Source organism: Ixodes scapularis, unplaced genomic scaffold (genome assembly GCF_016920785.2).
Source record: "Ixodes scapularis isolate PalLabHiFi unplaced genomic scaffold, ASM1692078v2 PGA_scaffold13__105_contigs__length_92229423, whole genome shotgun sequence".
NCBI lineage: Eukaryota > Metazoa > Arthropoda > Arachnida > Ixodida > Ixodidae > Ixodes > Ixodes scapularis.
The window spans coordinates 87,444,347-87,468,807 of record NW_024609839.1 but is presented as its reverse complement, the minus strand read 5'-3'; the positions used below and the strand labels follow the sequence as shown (position 1 = coordinate 87,468,807).

The 24,461-nt window shown below is 46.0% G+C and overlaps 2 non-coding genes and 1 pseudogene across 2 annotated transcripts; 1 reads left to right on the top strand and 2 right to left on the bottom strand.

Moving 5' to 3' along the window:
- Positions 1–15,621: 15,621 nt before the first annotated feature.
- LOC115322968 lies at positions 15,622–16,570 on the bottom strand (annotated as a pseudogene).
- A 282-nt stretch (positions 16,571–16,852) lies between these two features.
- Trnav-aac lies at positions 16,853–16,925 on the bottom strand. Its single transcript has one exon. It is a non-coding gene; the product is annotated as a tRNA-Val (tRNA).
- A 2,854-nt stretch (positions 16,926–19,779) lies between these two features.
- Trnav-aac lies at positions 19,780–19,852 on the top strand. The gene has a single exon. It is a non-coding gene; the product is annotated as a tRNA-Val (tRNA).
- The last annotated feature ends 4,609 nt before the right edge of the window (positions 19,853–24,461 follow it).

Sequence of the window (24,461 nt, the reverse complement as noted above, 5' to 3'; positions counted from 1 at the left end):
CCCCCCCCCCCCTACAAAAAAAAATAAATAAAAAAGCCATGCGTAAAAACAACATTTATGGACTGCGATGGCGATGATTCAAATACAGCGTAAAATAAAACGAAGGCGAAAGCAGAGACACATAAACGGAAGTGACATTTCTCGACGAATTAAAAAGGAAGTTAAAGGAGTCCAAAAACAATTATTTTTCTTTTACTTTCCCGCAGTCTTTAAAAACGAATCCCGGACAAAATATCACCGGACAAAAGCTCTCCGGACAGAAGCTCACCGGACAAAAGCTCACCCATTTTTTCACAGACCAGTACAAAAGCTCACCGGGAGAAAACTTCATGTTTGTCTAAACACGAGTGCGGACAACTTAGGTGCGTGCGTGCGGCACTAAAATGCAACGATATATTAAATCTGACAGGCGTATGGTTTCTTCATTAGAGTAAAAAAAAGTTTATTTATCGATTGGTTAGAAGCGAACAACTTTTCTTAGCAATGCAGTGGAAGGTACAGGCCCGCGTCCCCTCTCCCATTTTGAGTGTACGCAGGCTCTCCTCCTCCCCCATTTCCGGAGAGAGGAGGAGAGCCTGCGCACACTCAAAATGGGAGAGGGGACGCGGGCCTGTACCTTCCACTGCATTGCCAAGAAAAGTTGTCGCGGAGTATAACTCCAACAGTTTTGGTAGATCTGGGCGTACCTGGAACCCCTCGAAAATATTTTTCAGACGGTTCTGCAGGCGCAGAATGGTTTTTCGCTCCCGCTTTTCTGGGGGGTTCACCTCTCCGGGCTTGTGTCAATGCCGTGGAAACGAGCGCCTAATTTACCTGTAGTCATTCAATCAGCCTTCAGCCGATTGGATAGGCGTGGCCGACAAACTTCTTAAAGCCAGAATTCCATCCTTCGCAGGTGCTGTTCGTCCGGTCTTTATCTTGAAGAGTGGCGTCGTACATATTCCACCGTTACGGGGAAAACTCCGGTCGTCGTCGGCGCACAGTCAGGCAAAGGGAAAAATTCGCTCTGGTTGCCGCCGCAGAAGGAGCAGAAGCATAATGGAAGGGGCCGTTGGCATGCGTGCAATCAAAGTAGTCCAGCAGGTCGCCGATGTCACCGGTAGACTTTTTCCTGGTGTAAGTTAGTACTTCGGGCACAAGCTGTGGTGGAAGGAACACCAGCCTATCTAAAATTCCGCACAGATTTCTAAATAGGTCATCTGTCTTGTACTTGTCTTAAAGGCCCAACTCCCATTCTTCACACTTTTGCTTCAGTTTCCCTTTCACATCACCCTGAGATAATCCTTGATTTCAAATACATTTACGACGACGCTCAATGACGGAAATAGTTTAATTTTCAGCCATTCACTTTAAATATTACCCTGAACCCCAAGAAGGTCCCGGTAGGGTGACTTCGCTTCTTCAGTCATTCTTCGGGTTCAAAAACTTCGGTTCGCGAAGTTTTTTGGGCGTGGCACGAGGGTGCTTCGGCATTACCTTGAGTCAAGCAAGCTTGATCTTATCAGCTCCACTCATTTTAAGTGACCTAAATTTTGGTCCCAAATCGTTGCTTCTCTGTCTGTTATGGCTTATCTGCAGAGCTGGCTGTAATGCAATTACTGTAATGAAATTACAGTAATTTAATTACTTGTTCCAGTAATTAGTAATGTAATTCATTGCTTTTTGTAGCAGGTAATTTAGTAATGTAATGAATTACTCCAGCGATGGTAATTGTAATTAAATTACCTAATTACTTTTTCGCACCAGGCATATTTTTTGTGTCCACAATACACAAGACCGCTTTTCTTTTTATTTTACTTTTTCTTTTTCCTCTACACCTTTCCAAAAAACGCTCTTTGGCCGCCGCTATGTTGCTGATGCTAATGCGGCTGGTGCGACTCTCGCGCCCGCTATCAGCTAGACATTTTCTGCCACTCTCTTGAACTGTGAAAACCCGCTCAGTGCGATCCCCTACCTATGTTTAGCGGTTTTGCATTCGACGTTTCCTGGCCCCTTTTGACAGTTGCCGCTTACTTTTTCTGATGCATACTGCGTACCCTCTCTGTGGTATCTTCCACTGTGAGAAATAGGGCTGGTAAGTGCCTTCCATTCGAGCTTTTCTGCTCGACATTCTCGGGAAACGAAGGAGGGGAAGTAGGTTGAACTAAGGCCCCTGGTGGAACGGCCCTCGACGCGATTTTGCGAACAATTACAATTGTTCTCCCCCCTCCCAGAGATAATCCGCCTAGGGTCCTCAGTCATCTCCAAAAATAGTTGTCCAGGTTGGGCTGGGAAACGGATCCGTCGCGTGCGTTCCTCTGTCCATCGGTAAACATGCAACAGAGAGTAGCTGTGTGCCATGAACTGTGTAAATAATGTAAATAAAGTTATCTGTAAAAGGAAGTTATCAATACCTTCTTTATATTTAGAAGTATACAAAAGTAATGCGAAAGTAATGTCATTACTTTCAAAAGTAATTTGTAATGGTAATCAATTACTTTCTGGCTGTGGTAATTTGTAATGTAATTTAATTACATTTCAGCAATTTTCAGCAAAGTAATTAGTAATGTAATTTAATTACAAAATATGAGTAATTTGGCCAGCTCTGCTTATCTGTCGACACCTTCCCATGGAATGGGATGCCCGTTCTCCTAACAATGGTGCAATGTCCATCGCGTCCGCACTTTATCCCAGCCCGTGTTTCGCCCGGGTAGCAAAAAAAAAGATGAGGTGAGTTTTTGTCCGGGTGTGTGAAAAAACGGGTGAGCTTTTGTCCGGTGAGCTTTTGTCCGGTGAGCTTCTGTCTGGTGAGCCTTTGTCCGGTGAGATTTTGTCCGGTTACCTTAAAAACAGCACCCCGGAAATTCCGGAGGTACATTGCGCCACCAAACGGAAGGATAGAGCATATAACTTAAGGTATAGTGACAATAAATCAGACCCGAAAGTTATACTAGGGTGTGTAATTTCCGGTCTTAACCGAAAAACACCGATAAACATCCGTCGGTGACGAAAATACAAAATCGGTTAAAACCGAAAAACACCGGTGGTTGGATATTTTCGCCCCGGTTAAAACCGAAAAACACCGGTCGTTGCACTTTTCCGACCTAGCGAAACCCTTTCCCCGTAGAAGTTCGTCAAACGTGTTATCTCGTGGATCCTGCATTCTATCAGTGTCTATACATGGCTTGCACGTGACGTCAGTCCGCCCTCCTTTCTGGGGGTGAAAAGCGTCTAGTTAACGCAGTGAAAGCTAAGCTCTCACACGCCTTTCTCCCATTGTGTCGCCCATGGCCCCCTTTTGTGGAAAAATTAACGCAGCGGAGGTATACAGTCTCACGTGCCTTTTCCCCATTGTGTCTGGCCAAGTAATGTCGGCGCAAGCCATATATTCAGAGGTTGCTGTGGTTCCTGGAAGAGAATGCCAACGTCCGTGTCGTACAGGGCTACTGAACTTTCAGAACTGAGATGCGTTCCTTGTTATCTGTTTAGTTTCTATGGGCTTTTGGGGAAACGGAAAAAGGGTTTTGTTGGCTGGGGAGTTTTTCAATGTACATAAAAGAACCGTTCTGTAAAAAAATTTGCAGACGTGTATGAGAAGGCGCGTCCGTCCCGCGTCTGCGGGTTTTCTCAACGCGAGACTTGCTTCCCTTCGTCGTCACGCGGAGTAGAAGGCCACCAGGATGGGAAGTAAGCGGAAAGCTCAGGATGACTACGCTACAGATTTCATGGATGAATCGTCGCTCTGGTTCCGCGTGCCCATTGTTAATCTGTGCATAAACGTGGAGCTGCCAGGGGTATTTGTGCCTTATGAAAGTATCTATCGGCTGGTCCTCCGAGACGAGAGCTAGCTGAGTGACCTAGAATCAGAGTTTCTTTGTTACCGCCAGTATGCTGTGACTAGCACCGTTGATCCAGTGTTATTTTGGAAACTTCATTTACCTGACTGGAGTCTACTGTCCTAAGCCTGGCTGGACATTTTGGGGTTTCCTGTGTCCAGCGAAAATGTGGAGCGTGTGTTTTCAAAATTGTGGGTTGTGAACCGCAAGGAACGTGCTGCCATGATGGATGCAAACCTTTCGAAGTATGCTTGCATCCACTATAATAACCAAGTGTGAGAAATATATGCTTTCTCGAGAAGTGTATGAAATATGTTAATAAAGTTAGAACTCTCTGTCTGTGATCAATCGCATTTTTTTCCACCGATAATCACCGATTTTAGCCTCGTCGTGAGACGTTCCACCGAAATACACCGGTGTTTCGAAAATAAATAAACACCGAAAAACATCCGCCGATTTTTCTCACAAATAAACACCGGAAAGTACACGCCCTAGCTATAACCAGTCGCTTCGATGAATATTTCCGCTCTGTTTCTGTTTGATGCAAATATCGCGGCAAATTTAAGCACGGAGAGGAACGACTCACTTCGGTCTATGCTGGGCGTTACCATTAACGAAGAGTGAGTACTTGCAATGTTACTTGATATTGATCCCAAATACTCACCCGGTCCGGATAATATTCATAATGAATTTTTGAGGCGATATGTAGAATGGGTTGCAAAATATTTGTTCTGTAGAACAAAACAGCGTTCCTGCGGACTCGTTGTGTGTGAGGGTTATTCCGGTTCATAAATCAGGCAATAAACAAAATGTAACAAACTATAGGTCGATTTCGCTAACACACACATCCCGCAAGGATATTTAAACATAATGTTTTTAAAAGCCTCTACGACTACTTTAAGAGCTCGAACATGTTTAATAAGAAACAGAATGGATTTTGACGATTCATCGTTACAATGACGCAGTCACTGGAAACGTTTCACAATTTTTCTAGTTAATCAAACGAAAGAGGACAAATAGACGCCATTTGTTTTGACCTGTCAAAATTATTTGATCGAGTGTCCCACAAGACCCTATCAAAAAGCTAGATAGTTACAAAATTAATAATGACATTCCCCAAATGGAGCTAAAGCGTACCTGAAAGAGACGAGAAGGTTACAGCGCAGGAAGCATCGTCCACGAGCGACGAGAACATTGCACTGGTTGAGGACAGCGTGGACAAAATGGACATCGAGGGCAAGACTGCCCAGCGGCGGTTAAGCGAGTTGTTGGAGATGCCCAACGCGACTCTGGGGCAGCGGGAGCGTTGGCGCCTGGCGGCGGCGGGCATGGGAGGATGCCCAGAAGGCAGCCCTGGTAGAGCGTCGGCGCTTCCCCGAGGCGACGCGAAGTCCCAGTGTCGTTTAGGGGCTCCAGCGGCTACTTTTCGGGCGTGCCGATGGGTGAGAGCCATGCTGGAAGTCTGACTTGCGCGATGACAGTGACTCTTGAAAGTTCAATTAGTGTCGCTACGCTTAACGTCCCGGGACTTGCTGCAATGCGTCGGCCACTGCAGCACTACCGGCTGTTCCCTGAGCATGATTTGGGCGTAGTCGCTATTCAAGAGACTATGGCAGAGAGCGAGGGTCATGCAGACAATATGTGGCGGCCGTTCCTGACTCGTTTTGGGGTATGCGTAAGTCACGCTCTTGGTTTGCCTGCGGGGTGCTGCATGTTTCTAAAGAAATCTATCGGTTCTGTCGTCCAGCTTGTCTCGACAATCCCATGTGGCAGGTTTATTATGTGCGATTTCGATGCGTTCGGCCTTGGAGGGCGTGTAATCTGCGAATATGCGCCTAACAGGGCGGTTGAACGCCGCATGTTTTTCGAAAACATTAATCGAGTATGTCAGTGTAATCAGATTATTATTCTTTTGGGCGATTTTAATTGTGTATGTAGAAGGGAGGATCGGTCCAACAGGATGTGTAATAGTGATTGAAGTCTTGCAGCTTTAAATAAGATTATTGAAGACTAGAACTTCGAGGATATTGCTAGTTGTGTTTCTCGTGTAGACGGCATGAGGTACATTCACTTTCAAGGCGCTAGCCATGCTAGGCTGGATCGGGCTTATGTTTCATCGAACCTGATCCCCCTAGTACACAGTTACTCGGTAGTGTACGTATCTTTTTTTTTGTGGCCATTGTCTGGTTTTATTTAAAGTGGGGAAAAACAAAAGAGGGCCCATTTCCTCGCGGGACTTGTGGAAGTTCAATACAAAGCTCCTGCGAGATGAGTCGTTTTTGAGGTAGCCAAGGAAAAATGGCAGGAAGTTGCCAACAAAGGTGGCAGTATTCAACACTAGAAGACCTTTAAACAAGAGGTTAAGTGCAATTGAGAAAACCTGTCCTCTTAAGCACCATTAAAAAAAAAAACGAAATAGTGTTACGCGATATCTTAAAGAAACGTTTTGCTTGCGAATAATCCGTGACCCTGGTGTTCGGGGTTTTACGTTGCATACTTGCGAGCTCAGAATACTGGTTTACGTGGACGACATCGCGTTTTTTGTACCGATAGAAAGAGCGTTAAAAAAGTAGTTCAAATCACAAATGCCTTTTGCTCGCAAACTGGGTGCTCCCTGAACTTGGCAAAGTATGCGGGTTTTTGGCACGGTGAGTGGCCATCCAAGCCAAAAGTGTACGCAAATTTTGAATGGTCCTCTATAACTACCTGTTATCTGGGTGCACTTTTAGGGCGCTACCGGGACAACGCTTTTTTGTGGGGGGACGAAACTGACAAGCTCCGTGAAGAAACAACACAGAACGGTTGTCGCCATTTGTCCATTTTCGCACGAGCTACTATTTGCAATTTGTTTTTCGCCGCCAAGCTGTGGTACCTTCTCCAACTATTACACTCTTCTCGTTTTTCCATCGTGAAGCTGCATCAAGTTTTCGCAGTTTTCGCGTGGACATTCTCGTGGGAGCGTACCGGTCAGAATAATATGTTTAGACTTTAGTTGCGAAGTCTTTCTTTGTCTCATTTTTTTATTCGTCAAGTTGATAATCGCTTTATTTTTCTACTTGACCGAAGTGACCCCTTCTTATGGACGTTTCTTCAGGTTCCATCGTGTGGGGCCTTGCCTGATTTTGTGGTGTGGTCTAGTGACGGCGTAGCTGGGCCACAGAGTGCATATTTAAAAGAAGTGGTTGGCGCCTATAAATTTTTAGCGTGTTTTTCTGTAGAATATTTGTGCAGTGTTTCGCGAAAACTGCTTACGGAAGATTGAATTGATTTGTCTTTTGCGGCCCTCGATGTATAGAATGGTTTGCACTGCATATCCAGGTCATGACGCACTTTGTCGCGTAAAGAAAATGATGATTCCGGTAAACATGAACATTTACTTTTTTAAATTACGTAGTGGAACACTCTCGGTCAAAACATGCCTCCATGAGAAGGGGGTGTTTGTTCCATGGTTTGGTGAATTGTTTGTTGTGTAAGCAAGCATAAACTATCGAGCCTGTGTTCCTGGATTGCTGGGACGCTCTGGTTTATTGCAACGTTCTCCAGCGAAGCTTGGAAAAAGACCTCCGTTAAGCAGATACCGGAAACGTGTCCTGTCGGTAGAGAACGCTGACCCTGTTCCTTATGACTTAATTATGGTCATCGGGCTCTATACTATTTTGCTGAGACGTATGGCTCTACGATATGCAGACGCAAACCCGCGGCCAGTGTGTCACTAATTTTCCCGAAGAATCCGTACAATTAGTGAAGATTACGAAACCTTCGAAGAAAGCTCACATTGGCTGCCAGTCCCGGGCGCCCTGGTTACTTTTAAATGTGCTTGATTCCTTCACGCCAGTCAAGGATTGGCTGTTTAGGCCTCGGTTCGCACTCAGAGATGTAATTGTGTATGTTTGGCGAATGTCAGCGAACGTGAAAAATGTATATCCGTGTATTGTCAACCAGGGAATAAAGAAAGAAATAGGTGCATCGAGTGGCTTAGTTAGTAGCGTGTCTAGCTTGCCAACGAAAGGTCGGGGCATCGAACCCCGCCTAAAATTCTTCAAATTTTTCTTTAAGGCAAATGGATTACTTATAGAGTGAAATCATTTGAGACATCCGACGACCTTTATATCACAGTATATGTCACGTTTTAATCACTTTCATTCCAGCGGGACGTCAAGTTTCATGTGATCGTTGTTTGAAATTCCCGCGCGAGGTCATGTGGCTGTGACACTGGCTGTGTTCCAAATCTTACCCAAATGGATCCGAGTTACTCCAGTGGATCGTGTCACGGGACAGTACAAATTGAAAAACGCTGGACGCGGCTAGCTTTTAGAACGCAGAGGGTACAAACCCTTACCCTGGAGTAAGATCGAGTAAATTTTGGAACACGGCCACTATCGACCAATCGGGACTTCGCCCCACGCCACCTATGCCGGCTTTGCTGCGACACAAGCTGCTTAACGCTGTCGCGTTAAAAAAAGTTTTATCCACCGAAATGCAGCTCCGTATATTGAATAAAGCTGCAGCAACTATGAATGTTAAAGACGGCAGGAGCATCTAACCACATTCCTTTGGCAGTTCTTTGTTTAAGCGCAGTCGAAGGCTGGAGCGCACGCAAAAACCAACACACACAACAAAAGTGTGAGTCAGCGGCCATTATATACGCTTGGGGCCCTAAACTCGTCCAACACAAAGTTGGGGCCGAAGTTCACGGAGCGCACCGATTGAACAGTCACGACGATGACTTCGCGTTTTTGTCACCGACGTCCAATGAGCGCGCTCTGCGAACTTTCGGCTCCAGCTTTGTGTTTGAAGAGTTTAGGGCCCTTGGTTTGTTTAGCAGGTGACAGAACACGGGGGGAAAGATGATGGCGAACGCCGTGACGTTGCATTTTTGACGCTGCTCGATGGGCGTCATGGGATCGTGTCGTAGGCGGCACTCGAACTTAAAAGTGCAGCCTATTGTTCGGTCATTTCCTACTTGTTTTGTTGCATTTAGTTTTCAGCAGATTTCCCCACCCGTTGCCCCAAATTTTCTCTCCTTACTTTAATTTATTGTTCTACTGCAAGGGTGGCCAAGGTGCCACTCTCGAGCCGCATGCGGCTTTTCGCGTGTTACCAGTGCGGTTTGTCGGCTCCCCAGAAAACTTCACAAGCACCCCTTCCTCCCCCCCTCCCTCCCCCCTGCCCCCCTTCTGTTTCTGCCCTTACTCGTCCAAGGGGATTTTGGAAATTTAGTAGTTTTGTTTGCGCTCTTAGGCTAGGTAAGCCTGGCCACCCCATGCGTGTGTGCGTTTGCGTCTGCGTACGCTTGTGCGTGCGTGTTTGTGTGTGTGTGTGTGTTTTGTGGGAAAGGGGAGGGCGTTATTATCTGAACTTACATTCCCTCTTCTATCATAAACGCAGAAGGAACTGATAATCTCTCTCTATATATATATAATACCAAAGGAATTGTCTGAATGACTCAAAACAAGAAATAATAATTGAAAAAAAAAAAAAGATTGTAGATTTGAGGCTAAGTGAGACCCAGCGTTCTTCTTTACAAAAGCTCGAAGGATTATACATTTTACTCAAGATGTAAAATCTTGAGTAAAAAAAAGCCTCTATTGGCGAACCAATGCATTCAGAGTGGAACGCCCATAGCCGGGACTGTGTGGTGATTCGTATCTTGCCCCAAATGACGTGAATGTGTTGTACTGAGAGGACGCCGAGGATGATGCGGCACAACCGTTCAAGTACGGAAACCGCTATTGCGGAAAGTTTTCGCTATTTCACACTAAACGTACACATCGCGACACTGTTAGCGCGAACACGACATCGGCGCATTTTCGCATTTTACTTCTAAATAATAGTAGCGAGCACGAAATGTTATCGCTTGCGTTATAGAAATAAATGAGCTCTTTCCGTAGCAACAATAACTTGGATGACATCCCTTGGTTTCAAAAAAACTGGAAACACCGGCGATCGCTTGTTCGCGCTAACAGTGTTGCGGCCTGTACTTAAACTATCTTAAGCTGTACTTAAAGCTTTAAGCTTAAAGTTTGGCAAGAAACGGCATTGCCGGCATAACGCGGCGCTGAATGACATACCGCTCCTACATTCCCAAGCCCCTGATAAGCATGCTTGTTTTATATTTATCAGTGCTGTAGGTCATTGCAGACCCATACAGAAGTGGGCGTTAAGAACGAAAAAAAAAAGAAAACGTACAGTTTGAATGTTATGCTAATGCATAGAAGTGGGAGTCTCGGCAAAAGACTGCGCTGATGGACTATACATACTTGTTTCTGGTAACTTATTCTATCTATTAATATAGCGGGGGAAAACGGAATGTTTAAATGTGTTATATTTCGCTGAATGTGGCTTGAATGGTCGGTTAACCTTGAGTGAACAAAGGGGGCCTTGAGGTATTTATCTTGTGGCATATTTATTTGTTTTTGGTAGAGTGCGACAAAAACTTGAGGCTAGCAATTTTGCTTAGAACTTGTGGGGATTTTGGAAACTGAGAACTTCGGCGACGATGCGGACGGCGCGCGAGAAACGAGCGCGGGGCCAAAGCACGGGGCGCGAGGCGCGTGACGGGGGCACAGGACAGTTCAGCCATGGCGGCGCAAGCCACCGAACACCGGGCTCGAAGAATAAACATGTTTATTTATTTATTTATTTATTTATTTATTTATTTTACCCTCAGGGCACATGGCATTACAGAGGGGAGTGGGAACAATAGTAAACATAATAAACAATTGGAACAAAATATACAATACTTAAGGAACAGGGAACATGAAATTGGCAATCGATGTACAAAAAAGTGCGTGATCATTAATTGATGTGAGCGATGCAGGTAAGCGATTCCAGTCTTTGGAAGTCCTGGGAATAAAAGAGTCATAATAAACGTTAGAGTGGCAAAATGGGACACCGACTTTGTGACGATGATCAAGGCGTGCTGAAACAAAGTAGGGGGGGATGATTAGTTGGGATTTAAGCTGAGGAATATGGTGATAGATTTTATGAAAAAGACAAATACGAAAGACTGTGCGACGATGTGCGAGGCTTGGGAGTAACAAATTATCTTTCATTGATGTAACGCTTGCGGTGCGGTTATAATTAGCCATTATGAAACGTGCAGCTCTGTTCTGAATACCTTCAAGTGAATCAACGAGGTAAAGAGTAGAGGGATCCCAGATGGAAGCTGCATACTCTAGCTTGGACCTAACTAGTGTTTTATAAAGAAATAGTTTTAATGATGACGGGGCGAGATAAAAGTTACGTTTGAGGAAACCAAGCATTCGATTGGCGTTGTTAGTCACATAGTTAATATGAAGTTTCCAGGAAAGGTCAGCACTTAAAATCACACCCAGATACTTGTATGAGTTTACAAGTTCTAGAGGTGTGTTATTAATACTATAAGCAAAATTGAAGTTGTCTCCATGTCTCCATCATGACTTGGCTCCCTCCTCCGGAGAAGCGGTGAGTGAGAATACCACAAATGGCGCACCAACGTGGGGCTCGCTGCTTGTCTGGGGCCCGGTAAAACAAAGCCACGATGGACGAGATTAACATCATCCGCGATGAACGCCTGCTTGGATGTCGCTACCAGGCCAAGGCAAGTCCTGGGGGACCCTGCTGGAAAGGCCTACTCCAGGTACTCGGGCTGCTACGAGCAGCAGCAGTTGTGCAGCCAGTTCAACGCCCTACCAGACTTCACTAGAGAAGCAGCGAATATCTTCGAGCTGTCCGCGGGTGGCTGCGCGAGGGACCACTGCGAGCGCCGCGATCTCCAAAATGATGGCCCCGGCGGACGTTCACTTCCTGCTTTGCTTCGCCATCTCGGTGGAGCACTCTTAACAACAACGCTGAATGGATCAGAGACGCCAAGGAGAGGCTTCGAGAGAGGCAAGATCCAGTAGGAAGACATTGAGACGATCACGGGAGGCGTCAATTATCCGCTTTGAGATTAAGCTGTCCAGTTCTCCCGCTTTGCTCTTCCTGTATTGCTTTTGGCACATCAGCCAAGGAGGTTGGAAAGACTATAGAATGCAGGGCTTATCGCTGGATTTTAATTTATTTTAAAGCGACAGTGCTGGCGTTTGCGTTTGTTCTCCCTTTTCCCCCGATCTATAGTCGTAGTGTAAGCTGGAAGACTTTTTAAGTTTAGCGGCGCTAGTGATGATGCTCGGTTAGGGGGAGGAAGACTGGTCAGAAAACAGGCAAACCGTTTGTAATTCTCTCTTTTGCCCTTGATTTTATATCAGTGTTTATTGGAAAGCGAAAGTGACTGCTTTGACGTACGTTCTTTCTCTTCACGCGAGCTAGTCCGGGTGTGAGCTGGAAGACTTTTTAAAGTTAAGCGGCGCTACTGACGATGCTCGTTTGGGGAGAGACCGGCAGGAAAGCAGACAGATACTTTGTTATTCTCACTTTTTCTTAATTTTAAGATGTGGACCCGGTTATTGGCTACATGAAGTTAATCATATTTGTGAGGTGTTCTGCCCCGCGAAGTAGGGTTGGTGCAAACGTCTGGAGTAATGAACTGCCTGCTGATATTGTGATACATGAGCAATCCAGAAGGGGGGGAAGATGTGGGGATTTTGGACACTGAGAACTTCGGCGACGATGCGGACGGCGCGCGAGAAACGAGCGCGGGGCCAAAGCACGGGGCGCGAGGCGCGTGACGGGGGCACAGGACAGTTCAGCCATGGCGGCGCAAGCCACCGAACACCGGGCTCGAAGAATAAACATGTCTCCATCATGACTTGGCTCCCTCCTCCGGAGAAGCGGTGAGTGAGAATACCACAAACGTCTAGGGAGTCCAATTTTGCGTTCGCAAACATAGCGGTAACGCTGGCCCTCCAGGAGTAATTATAATAGATGTAGCGCACTGGCGAGCCTTTGAAATCTCAACAGCTTATTGGTAAGGTAGTTTTGATACGGGCTCCTGATAATACTGGCATATTCCAATACTTGTCTGACCAGTGCCTTGTACGCTGACAGTTTTGTTGCAGGAGTAGACATTTTAAATTTTTCTTATCAAGTAGCCCAACTTCTTAAATGCATTACTGCATACGTTTGTGACATGTATCTCCTACTTAAGGTTACTGAAGATTGTGATTCCCAGGTACCTTATTTTATTTCCTTTATTAATAGTATTATTATCTAACATATATGAGAAGTCTAACGAGTGTTTCGTGTTAGTGATAGTGATAGCAGCAGTTTTGTCGTGAATTATTTTCATACCCCATCTCTTACGCCAAGGACCTGTGTTTTGCAATATTTTTGTTCAGCATTATGTGACTCTCAGGTCCAGCTTTGATTGTATATATGACGAAATCATCGGCGAAGAGTCTCACTTTTACAGTTGGATCAACACAAGCCGTAAATCATTTCCATAAATCAAAAATAGCAATGGTACAAGTACTGACCCCTGTAGCACTCCAGAAAACACAGCCAGCATACCAGAGGTACTACCATTCGGTACAACATACTGTTTGCGTTTGACAAGGTAACGATTAATCCACGAAATCAAGGCGTGACTAATACCAACTGACACCAACTTGGCTATTAATTTATGATGAGGCATGCGGTCAAAGGTTTTTGTCTCTATAAAAATGGCATCAGTTTGTTGTTTATCGTTAATGGTCAGCGCAAAATCGTGCGTAACCTCTAGGAGTTGCCTTTACCTTAGCTTAGACAATCTTGACCGGAACCCACGCCGATGTAAATAAATTTTCTTCTAAGTGTTTAGCTATCGCCTTGCAAATAATGTGTGACTAACGTACATGTCGTGCTTGTCAGTGAAATCGGCCTGTAGTTACTGATTAAGTGTTTATTTCCTGTCTTGCGAATGGGCGCAATCTTAGCACAGCGCTGTTAAAGCTGCTGGCGCTAGTATATGGTTGAATTTCGGAGTTCATTTGCACACGTTCTCGCGCAAACAAAACCATAGATGAAGCCACGCGCGCTCCAGTAGCTTTGACAGCGTTGTATAGGCAGTATTCACTGGCGGCCATGGCTGTGTGCGCGAATGCTGAGCGCGTGCTGATGGCGAGCTTCCACAGTTCTTTTGCAACGTGCATTCCGCACCATCAAGAGTGCCGGTCTTAGCAGCCCATTGATGTGAGCTCGTTCTGAGCGTGCGCTCTAAACAGCACCCTCAAATATGGCGTCCAGTGAATACTCCCTATAAGGAATATTCACTGGGCGCCATATTTGTGGGTGCAGTCAAGAGCGCATGCTCAGAACGAGCCCACATTAATAAGCTGCTAAACCGGCACTCTCGATGGTGCGGAATGCACGTTACAAAAGAACTGTGGAAGCTCGCCATCAGCACGCGCTCAGCAGTCGCACACACAGCTATGGCCGCCAGTGAATACTTCCTATACTAAGTATCAGATGGAGTATAGACGATTTAAAGCACGGCATCTGGCCACCGCCACGTCTTTGCTCGTGCTGGCAAGTGCTTGCATTTACAAGCTTGCCAGTGCTACGCTCACGCGTACGCTGCACATGCTTGCACGTGCTGATGCCAGTGAAGCACCCAGCCCTGCGTGATGGTTCAACACATGCTGGCTTCACAGCTCCAATTTGATTGTTCATAGATCTCAGTGCGCTATAAATACTAACTATAGCTCTACTAGTATGTTAGTATTTTTGACCAGACCTGGTTTAATGTAGCACTTAGTTTAGGATTTTCCCCATTTGTTATTACTTAAGCACAAATTTGCATACAGTGCAAGTATCGCTTGTGTTCTATTCGTTATAGCATTAATATGAGAGGTCGAACGTCACGCTTCTTGTTTCAGTCGCAATCAAGGGTGAAGTGCAAAGCGTCGACACCGTTGACATCGAGAAAGCCGCCGGGAAGTACTTGCCTGGTGCCGCGGACCGGGAGGGCGGCAGGCGTTACCTAGGCACCACCCGAGCTGAGACGTCCCAAGGCTCCATAGGGCAAGTCCAAGGCCAAGTGGGGCAGGGCCGAAGCCCTGTGCCAAGTGACGAAGAGTGAAGAGACTGCCTGCCTGGTCTTCAGTGTTTCTAAATAATAAAAAAGGGAGAATAACAAAATTTGTTATATTTATGTATGTAAATTAACTAGAACGGTTATTGGTGGCAGCATGGCAAAAACAATTACCTAATACATATTGGTTGCCATGAGGCAAAGGTGGATGCCCGATATTGACTAGGAGAATGTGATTATTGTAGGAAAATATTGGAAAGGTTCATGCTGCTAATGTGGGCTAAAAGAGGGGAACCAATACAGGGCAATACTGGGAAAAGTGATGTCGCTAATATTGGATAGAGAAAGTATACCAATATCGTGCAATATTGGGGAAGTGGGTGTAGCCAACGTTGGCTAGAAAATGTGAACCAATATTGGTTATTATTGGGGAAATTCGCGTAGCCAATATTGACTAGAAATTGTGTACCAATAGTGGTCAACATTTGAGAAGTTCGTGTAGCCGATATTGGCAAGAAACTGTGAACCAATAGTGGTTAAGATTTGGGCAGTTGGAGTAGCCAATAGTATTGGTAAGAAAATGTGCACCAATATTGATTAATACTGGAGAAGTTTTCATATCAAATGTTCGTCAGAAAATGTGCTGTAATATTGATCAATATTGGGCCCACAGCAAAGGCCAATATGGGCACACAATATCGTGCCAATTTAGCAGCGTTTTTCACTTTCCCTAATTAGTCAATGAAGTTGACCCTATTTACCAATATGGGACCAGTGTAGGACCAATATTGGTGCTGCTGCCTGGGTGTACATAAGTAAATATTCTTCCAGTCTATCAACTTTGTTCACAATGCTTCGCGCATTGAGCCGACACTAGACACAATCTTTCTTCCTTCGATAGTGGTCTAACTTTATCTTGAGGAGCGGGTCTCTGGGGGCATTAATTTGCCTCAGGCCACATTTAACTCGTTCACATTTCACAGGGTTCAAAATGTACAAGTCATTGTTAATATTCGTTTATCAAAAATAAGCGTAACCTTATCTTCCTTCGCTTTATTACCAGCAGCGCTTTGCCAAAGGTTTTTTGCGGATCGCGCGCACATTCTGGGAAAAGTGTTCTGAAATTGATATCTCCGAGCCTTTCAATTTGGGGCAATTTTTGAACACTCGTATTTTTTCGTGAAAGTCGTTTACGCGTAGTATCACTGGTCTAGGGCGATTGCCAAGCTTTCTACTGATCCTATGAATGCGTTCGACTGATTTTACTTTCACTTCCAGTATTGCACTAAAGATACCTCACGCTATACTGTTTGCTCCAATTTCTTCGGGTCTTGTTTTTCATCTCCATGCAAACCATAGATTACGGTGTCATCTCTACGGCTAGCATTCTCTAAGTAATCTATTTTCTCATCGAACTTAACGATGTGGTTTAGTAGGCTACGTATCTGAGTTTGATTCTCATCAATTCTTTCTTCGTTTTTGTTTAAGCTTTCAAAGTTAGTATCGATAAGGAAAAGCCTTGTCTGGACTGCTCTTAGAAAGCTCTCGAGTTGCACTTGTTTAGACTGAATATTGTTAAGAGTGACTCTAATTGATTGTTGGTTGTCAATAATTTGTCTCAACATACTACCAGTCGGACCTGGGTTTAACTCCACGTCCCTACTAAGTTGAACAAGCAGCAAAAGCACGCCCCAGCCCTCCGAATTATAAAAATCAAAAACCGTGAGCTTGGCAGCACTAACAGTGTAGGCGAATGGTCTTTGATAGTGCAGTAATAGTTTCTGTTACCAACCTGTACAAAACGTAGCAGTGGATCAGTCATTCCACTCTTCGAGGTGCTGCAGAGCCCCCTGAGGCAAACGTCGGGGTGGTTCCAGTCTTTATAGGGAGGCACAAGTGGCGTTGCAGCAGATGATGTCCCACGACGATGACTGGGTGTTCACACCAATGGGAGATCTGACATGACGAATTGACCGAGTTTCCTGTCACTGTAGCCGAGTCCATCTCCCTCGTACGATGACGTAAGCAGTACCACTGCGTGTACAAAAAGTAGCTGTAGATCAGTTATTGCCCTCTGCGTGGGCCTGCAGAGTCTACAAAAAAGTGTGCCTGCCAGGGATCGAACCTGGAACCTTCTGCGTGTTAGGCAGATGTGATAACCACTACACAACAAGCACGGCTGAAAGAGTATTCTTGTTTTAAACAGCTGCCCACAAACCCCTAGTCGTTTTGGTCGATAATCTATTTCAAAACATCCTACTGAAGCTTTCTTTAGCGCCTCCTTTGGCGTAATTCCACGAAAATATTAATCTGACTCATCTACCCTCCAAACATTCCTGCACTCTTATAGGGCTCGCATAAAGTAACGATGTATAAGTATATTCTAACAATTATAGCGATGCATTTTGTATAAAAGATATCGTGCAACTGTAACATGGGAATGCAAATGACAGGTGTCTAATTTGTAACAGGCAAGCAGCCTTGGAGCAAGCGCCTAGCTGACTATGGTCCACACCAAGGTTTTGAGCTGCGTTGTGAGAAAAAATAGTGCGAACAAGCGGCTTTAGAGCCGCTTGTTCGCATGGTTGAAAAACTGCAAAAGTGCCTTTTGCAGTTTTTCGAGCAAAAAAAGCACGTTCTAAGGACAAACTGACGCGCTGTGCTTCCTTTGTGTTTTTTTTTTTTTATATTTATAAAACTTAACACAAGGAAAATTATAACGTCAATAGGAGATTGCATGACTTGAAAGATAGTGCCCCTGTCACTGATACCGAGAGAACAGTCTTTACGAGAAAAAACGTCGGAGAAACGGCTCAGAAAATAACAAAAAGGAAATAAGGCTCCTTGAGCATATTACGGCTTTGGTGACCAACGCTATTGCTATGGAAGCACCGTCCATCGGAGAACAAGGTTTCGAAAACATAGAGGAAGAGATAGAAAGAGAGATTAAAGACGCCGAGCGGCGGGGAGCGACTTTAAAAGTGGAGCAACCAGTGCAGCGACATTGGTTGCTCCCGATAGAGTTCCCGCGTTCTTCGCTGGAGTTGCCACACCTCCTTTCTTCTGCGGTGCTTGCTTTTGTTCTGTTTTGTTTTACAGTAGTGTGAGATACAGTAAGCTCCTTGTCGCGAAAAAGTCTTCTAGGCCATGTTACACCACACAGCACCCCATACAACAAAACGAAAAACATAGAAAGGGTGATCGATTCCGAGGCACATCCTGCCGTCATTCGCATTAACTCGGGGGTACGATTAAAGACGTTTTCGGGCTCAGGGTGATTGCGCCTCTGTCCAAAAACAGGAGCCGTACATAGAGCTGGCACCGATAACTCTCACGTCACGACAGAGAGAGATACTGTTGCGTTGCATGTCTGAAAGGCGTATTATAAAAAAAAAAACTATAGACAACTACAATAAAAAAAAGGGGGCGGGGGAGGGCGGCATTGACCCTGGAGCACCCACCGAGAGGAGGTATTCTCGTGAGAAGAGGCCCTGTAATGTTGATACAGCACATGCGATCTTTCGGTAGAAGGTTGTTGTACGGGAGACTGCCGAGAGGGCGGTGGCCGAAACTTGCCACTGAGTAATGGAATGCAGCCCGGATGATGAGATCGCTCTGGTCTCGAAAGAAAAGGAAGCGTTGGACTGTTAGCTTCAAGGCGACGTTCACTTGGCCCAGCTCACTCCTTTCCACACCCCAGTGGAGGTTTGTCCGCCTCATTGACTCCACCCTTGACCGCCAGGCAAATGGCGCTCATGCTCTATGTACCTTATAGGCCGTGGAAATGGGGAAAGGCATGACCTGGGTGGCGTAGAGCACCGCCGAAAAGGATACTGCTCCCCACAAATAGCATCTGGAGAAAATTGAGATACATCGGTCTCTTCAGAAAACTGGGCCCCCTCCCAGCGCCGCTACACATAGCGGCGCTAGAGGGTCGTGGGGCTCTCCCTGAGGCTCAAGCAAACTCTCAAATATCTGCGAATGGTGCACGTCCGTTCTATTCCGAGGAAAAAAGGACGGCGTCGATATCCAGTCACCAAGCCATGCTCCTGTGGTCTTCTGGCGATTCAGCACCGCGCCCGAAAAGTCCCAGAAAGCCGCAACCTCGTTCAGAGCAGCATGGAACTCCCTTTTTGTGGAACAGATGAATGCAAGGTCATCCGCGCATGCCAGTATCTTGATGTCGTTGGTTCCGAGTCGCAGTCTATTGATTGAGTCGTTTTGAAGTATCATGCGGCAGATTGGCTCCAAGCATAATGCGAATAGAATCGGGGAGACCGGAGATTCCTGTCGCACTGAACGGTGGCGGGTAATGGAAGATCCGGCAGTGCCATTGACGATCAGTTTCATAGTACTGTCTCTGTAGCATTCCGCAAGCCAGTCGTCCAGATAATCTCCAACTCCGCAGTGCCGCAGCAGTGTGAATAGGAAGTCTCTATCCACTCTGTCGAAAGCGTGAGGCGCCAAAAACGGATAGTCATCCGCTTCTGCCGTCTCACGGACGATCATCATCAAATGTAGGTTCTGTGTGATGGAGCGGCCTCTAAATCAACAGCTCTGGTAATCCCCAACGACCTCACTCAGGTCAAGCTCCAAGCGTCTGCAAGGGATTTTCGCAATTAACTTGTGATCCGTGGAAAAAAGACTTACGGGTCGGAAGTCTGACACACAAGGAGAGGTTGTTGCTTCGACCTTTATGGGGATGAGCACCACGAGGCCCCTGCGCATTGTGGGTAGGAGCAGCTTCCGTTTCTTCATGCCCTGAAATACCCGTAGTAGAATTATCTGGACCGGCTTGCTGCTCGGACTTACGGAACCCTGCATATATACAAACTATAAATAAACACTTGAAAAAAGCGGTGCTTGTTATGTAATGATTGTCACATCCGCCTAGCACGCGGAAGGTCCAGGCTCGATCCGTGGCAGGCACAGGGATAGTTAAAACAAAAACTGATGGACGTACTAATGATCCTCAAACGAATGCTCAATCAAAAGGTTTTTGGTGTATCATTTTACCAGCCTTTTCCAGCCGTGCTTGTTGTGTAGTGGTTATCACATCTGCCTAACACGCTGAAGGTCCCAGGTTCGATCCCTGGCAGGCACACTTTTTTTAACGCGATAACGCTTGGGAGCTAGTGTCGCAAAATATCCGGCGTCGGCGTCGGTAAGACAAAAAACTCCCATAATGCAACGCGCGACGCCACTTGTGGCGTCATGACCTATCGACCCGCTAAATTTATCGGGAAATGTTTCTACTACATTTTAAAGAAGATTCCCGCTACATTTGGCGGGAAAATTTTATTGAATACACGTGACGTCACGTGGCATGTGATGCTACAGACTAGACCACGCTTGCACGGCTTAGGAACGAGCGCGAGTTTAATGAAAAGGCTTTAAGAACGAGGCCAGATCACGCTGTCGCGTCCCACTCTCAAGGACGAAGCTAAACGTTCCCCAATTTTTTTTAAATATTTTTTTTTTATAAAACTTATGATTAGTTTTATACACTAATGGCCTTATTGTGCAAGGGCTGCTAAGGCCAAAATGCGCCAAAAAGTAAAGGACGCCGTATGAGAAGTTAGAATTGAAGTAGAGTTGAGGAGGACGACGTCGGGGCGCTCGTAAATAGGAGTCGAACCCTGGTGATCGAGAGCAATACAATAATCACAGTACGGCTGTCGAACCCATATTAAAAGGTCTATATTGGAAATTTTTTGATTACGTGTATTTTAATGAGCCTACCTTCAGAGCATCGTCTTTAGACCGCCAGGCGCTTTGAAAACCTGCTTCGCTCGAGAAAGCTGGCGATTGAACCTGCCGTGACAGCTTTCGTTCCATGGTGCTGTCGATTTCGCGAGGAAGTTGCCAGTTCTATTACTCAAACCCCGAGCGCCAGACTGTTATTGTATTGTTTTTTTTTTTTTTGCTTTACTTCAGTGCTGAGGTTCGAGATTTCTTCACGCTCATTCCGTCGTCCCTCGTCCTCCTCTTCTACGCTACTATACACTCCAGTGGATCCGATCAAGCGGATGCAAAGTGCATCGTCACGGCGCTTATTGTCTTTGTGCTACGTCCTGCTCAGGGTTGGGCAGTATCGCGATACAAATGTATCGCGACAGTATTTCAGAAATACATTTCGTATATGTATGTCTGTATCGCGATACATTTTTTTGACCAGTATCGGTATTCCTGTACCAAAATACATTTGGAGTGTTTCTTTGTATCGCGATACAATCAGGATTAAATGTATTTCGTTACATTTCTTGAGGAATGCCCCCCCCCCCCCCTCTCTTCGAAAAAAAGAAAAAAGAAAAAAAAAAATGCCAGAACGCAATTTTTTTTTTCTTCTGAGGGCATTAGGGTCAAGGAGATGCTAAGGCATTGTTACTGTGCCTGACCAAGGTCCCTTCTGATTCTCCAAACTATTTTTCTAGGCGTCCTCTTCTCTCCTCTGAGAAGTGTTGCGTAGTCGTGGATTCGAACCAGGTGGTGTGCCAGGGGTGGAGTCCAAGCATCCTCTGCCGCAGGTCCTTAGGTAGGGATTTCTTGAGTCATTGTTTGCTGGCACCCAATGCCCACTGCTAACCGTCTATCTTGCCTTAGCGCACACAGTACGCCAGCCGGCAATGCTGAGTCACAGTCCGTTGCAGCACGAGCCCGGTGGTGGTTGACTTGAAATAGTAGGATGGCTCACGCAGTGGAGTTCAACACATGTTCGAATGCGTCTGCGGCTGCGCCCGTAGTATTGCACGGCTCATGGGTACGTGATCAGCCGACGTGAACGTGACCCGCTGCTCTGGTGATCCGAAACCCAGGAAGGAGGCCAGACGTGGCCTCGCTGTGCCGGCCCAGAGTTCGTACACCTGCGACTCGCCTCGAGCGCGCTGTTTCTCGGGGAGCTCACACCCGTGCCGGCAATAGCGAGTTTTAGCAGATCGATTTTTGCCCCGATAACGATATTGCCTCTCCCCTCCGGCGGCCTTCGGCATGCATCGTCTCGTTATCGGGGCGAAAAAAACGATCTGCTAAAACTATCTAATATCAGGTCGCAATCCACGATGTCTCTGTTTAGATGATGCTAGGCGAAACTTGAGGGCTGAAATTCATGCGTCGCTGGCGGAGGGTCGGCAAGAATAACTTTCGCACCAAAGATGCCACCGTATCGTTCTCTTTTTCAACTGTAAAACAGAAGATAAGACATGCGTTCCAGGATGCTTCAGGTGGTCCACTATTCTCGAATATTCCAAATGACACTGCCTGCACGATCTTTAACGAGGTAGCCTACAACGAAAATACGTATTGTCCTTTCGTGCAGCAGCGTGGTAAAGTTCCATGTTCAAGGCCACACCTACAAATAAAGAATACCAGTTCATTTTGCCGTGACGTCATGTGATCATTGATGACAGGGGCGTCCTTATTGGACAGGGGCGTGGTGACGTTTTGATGGGATTTAGGGTGACATAGAATTTATTTAGAGGTCGAAGTCTTTTCGCATCCCTTGTCAGAGAGACAGGATATCAGGGAAGGGACCATGGTCAGTCCTTGATGGGACGTTTTTTTTTAGCCCATTGAAGACTCCTCAATCAGTCAGTCAGAGTTTTGAAAGCAAGGAAATCAAAGGGAGTGTTGCTGAGAAGACTCCTCGTCGTCCGAAACCACTACCTTCAAGGCAAAGTGCCAAGCCTACGGGAAAGTAATTTCGGAATCACAAACTTCCCCTTCAAACTTCAAGCTTCATCTCAGTTGGCGTCTCAAACAAATTTGAAAAATGTATTGCAGTATCGATATTTCTGCCCTCCCTAAAATGTATTCCTGTATTTGTATTTCCAAAGCCTTTTTGCCTCTATTTCAAATGTGTTTCCGATACGTATCGCGATACATTTTTACAGATATATTTTAGTATCAGTATTTTAGCTACTATTTCGATGTATCCCAGTATTTATATTTCCAAATACATTTCTGAGTATTCCTGCCCAACCCTGGTCCTGCTAAATCATCACTGACCATCACCACGCACAGTACATTCCCCCGAATCCTCCCGTATTTTTTTTTTATTGCGCGTGATTGGTTTAGCCGATGATACCAAACACACTGGCGGCGAGCGCCTCAACTATACGCCTTTGGAGCTATGCATTTGATTGGCTACGGCGGATCGCGCAGCGCCGGCTATGGTCCAACTTAGAAATGGTGTACACACGATTAGCATCAACTAACCTGAGTAACTTTGTGATTTGTACGAGTCTCTTTTCCCAGCCTCATTGTCATTCGCACTTTATCAGCGACGAAGCAAACGAGTCAACAAACCTACTGCACTAAAAAAAAAGAAAAAGAAAAGAACAACTTTGCAGACTTTGATATATAAAATAGGAGTACAAAACCAGTGATATTTATTTATTTATTTTACCCTCAGGGCCGAAGCATTATAGAGGAGAGGGGCCTTACAAAAACAATATATAAAGAATAAAGACAAGCACGCTATAATCCACGTAAAATATTATACACGGAAGGAACACTCAATTTTGACATGAAACATATTATACAATATTAACAAGAGCTTGGCGAAAGCGATCACCGTCCGTGATGCTTACTAAAGAGGCAGGCAGGCGATTCCATTCTGGCTGCTTTTTGGAATGAAGGAATATGATTAGGCTACTGTGTTTTGATAAGGTATGGCTAATTTATCACAATGGTCCAGACGCTGTGAAGTAAGGAGAGTAGGTTTTATCGAGCGTGATCTAAGCAGTTGATTATGATGATAAATTTTATGAAAGAGAAAGAGGCGATATAGTTTTCTGCGAGTAGAGAGAGAAGAGAGATTAAGAGTATACTTCATGTTAGTTATGCTGGCAGTGCGCGGATGATCTGAAAGAATAAAGCGAACAAAAGGATTCTGAGCAGCTTCCAAGTTATTTATTCGCGCGACGCGGCCGGGATCCCAAATGGATGAAGCATATCCGAGGTTCGACCGAACATATGTAAAATACAACTGCATTTGCGTGATGACGACGCGAGAATGACGTTTATTTGTATGTACCCAAGAATTCGATTGGCTTTACCAGTTACAAATTAATGTGATGTTGCCATGAGAGGTCACGCTTCTTTGTTTCTCCTTTCAACAGCTGGAACCTCTTTCGTTCCGTCCTCCCCCAGCTCGACTTCGACCCAACTCCAGCGAGGTCCGCGCGGTGGCGCCACGAGAGCGTAGTGTTCGACTCTTCCGCACCACACGCCGGAGGGACGCTTTGTTTCAGCCGCCCCCATTTCAACTTGCTGCTGCTTCCGACGCAGCAGCAGCACCACACCGCGTCGACTACCGTGAAGTGCGGAGTCGGCCGCTGCAACAGCGGGACCACCACCGCGCTTTCGAGCCGCAACAGGAGCCCGCCAGGGGGCGCGCGTGCGGTCATCCATTATGCAGACTCACCGGTAGCGGGTGACTTATTCATAGAGCATCCGTTGTGGTTACCGCACTGACCCCTGGTGTGAAACATCACCCTCCTCTACGCCTCCCGTTTACTACCCCCCTCTTGTTCCTCCCCCCTCCCATTCCCTCCCCCTCCGCCCGAAAACAACGTCGTCTCTGCCACCCACTCTCTCCCCCCCCCTCCGACAGTTTCCACTCTTGGCCGCCAGGACCGTTGGGCCCGTAGTCCTTAATTATTCACGGCGAACAACAGTGTCGAAATCAAAGTGACGAAAGAGAAGGAGAAGTC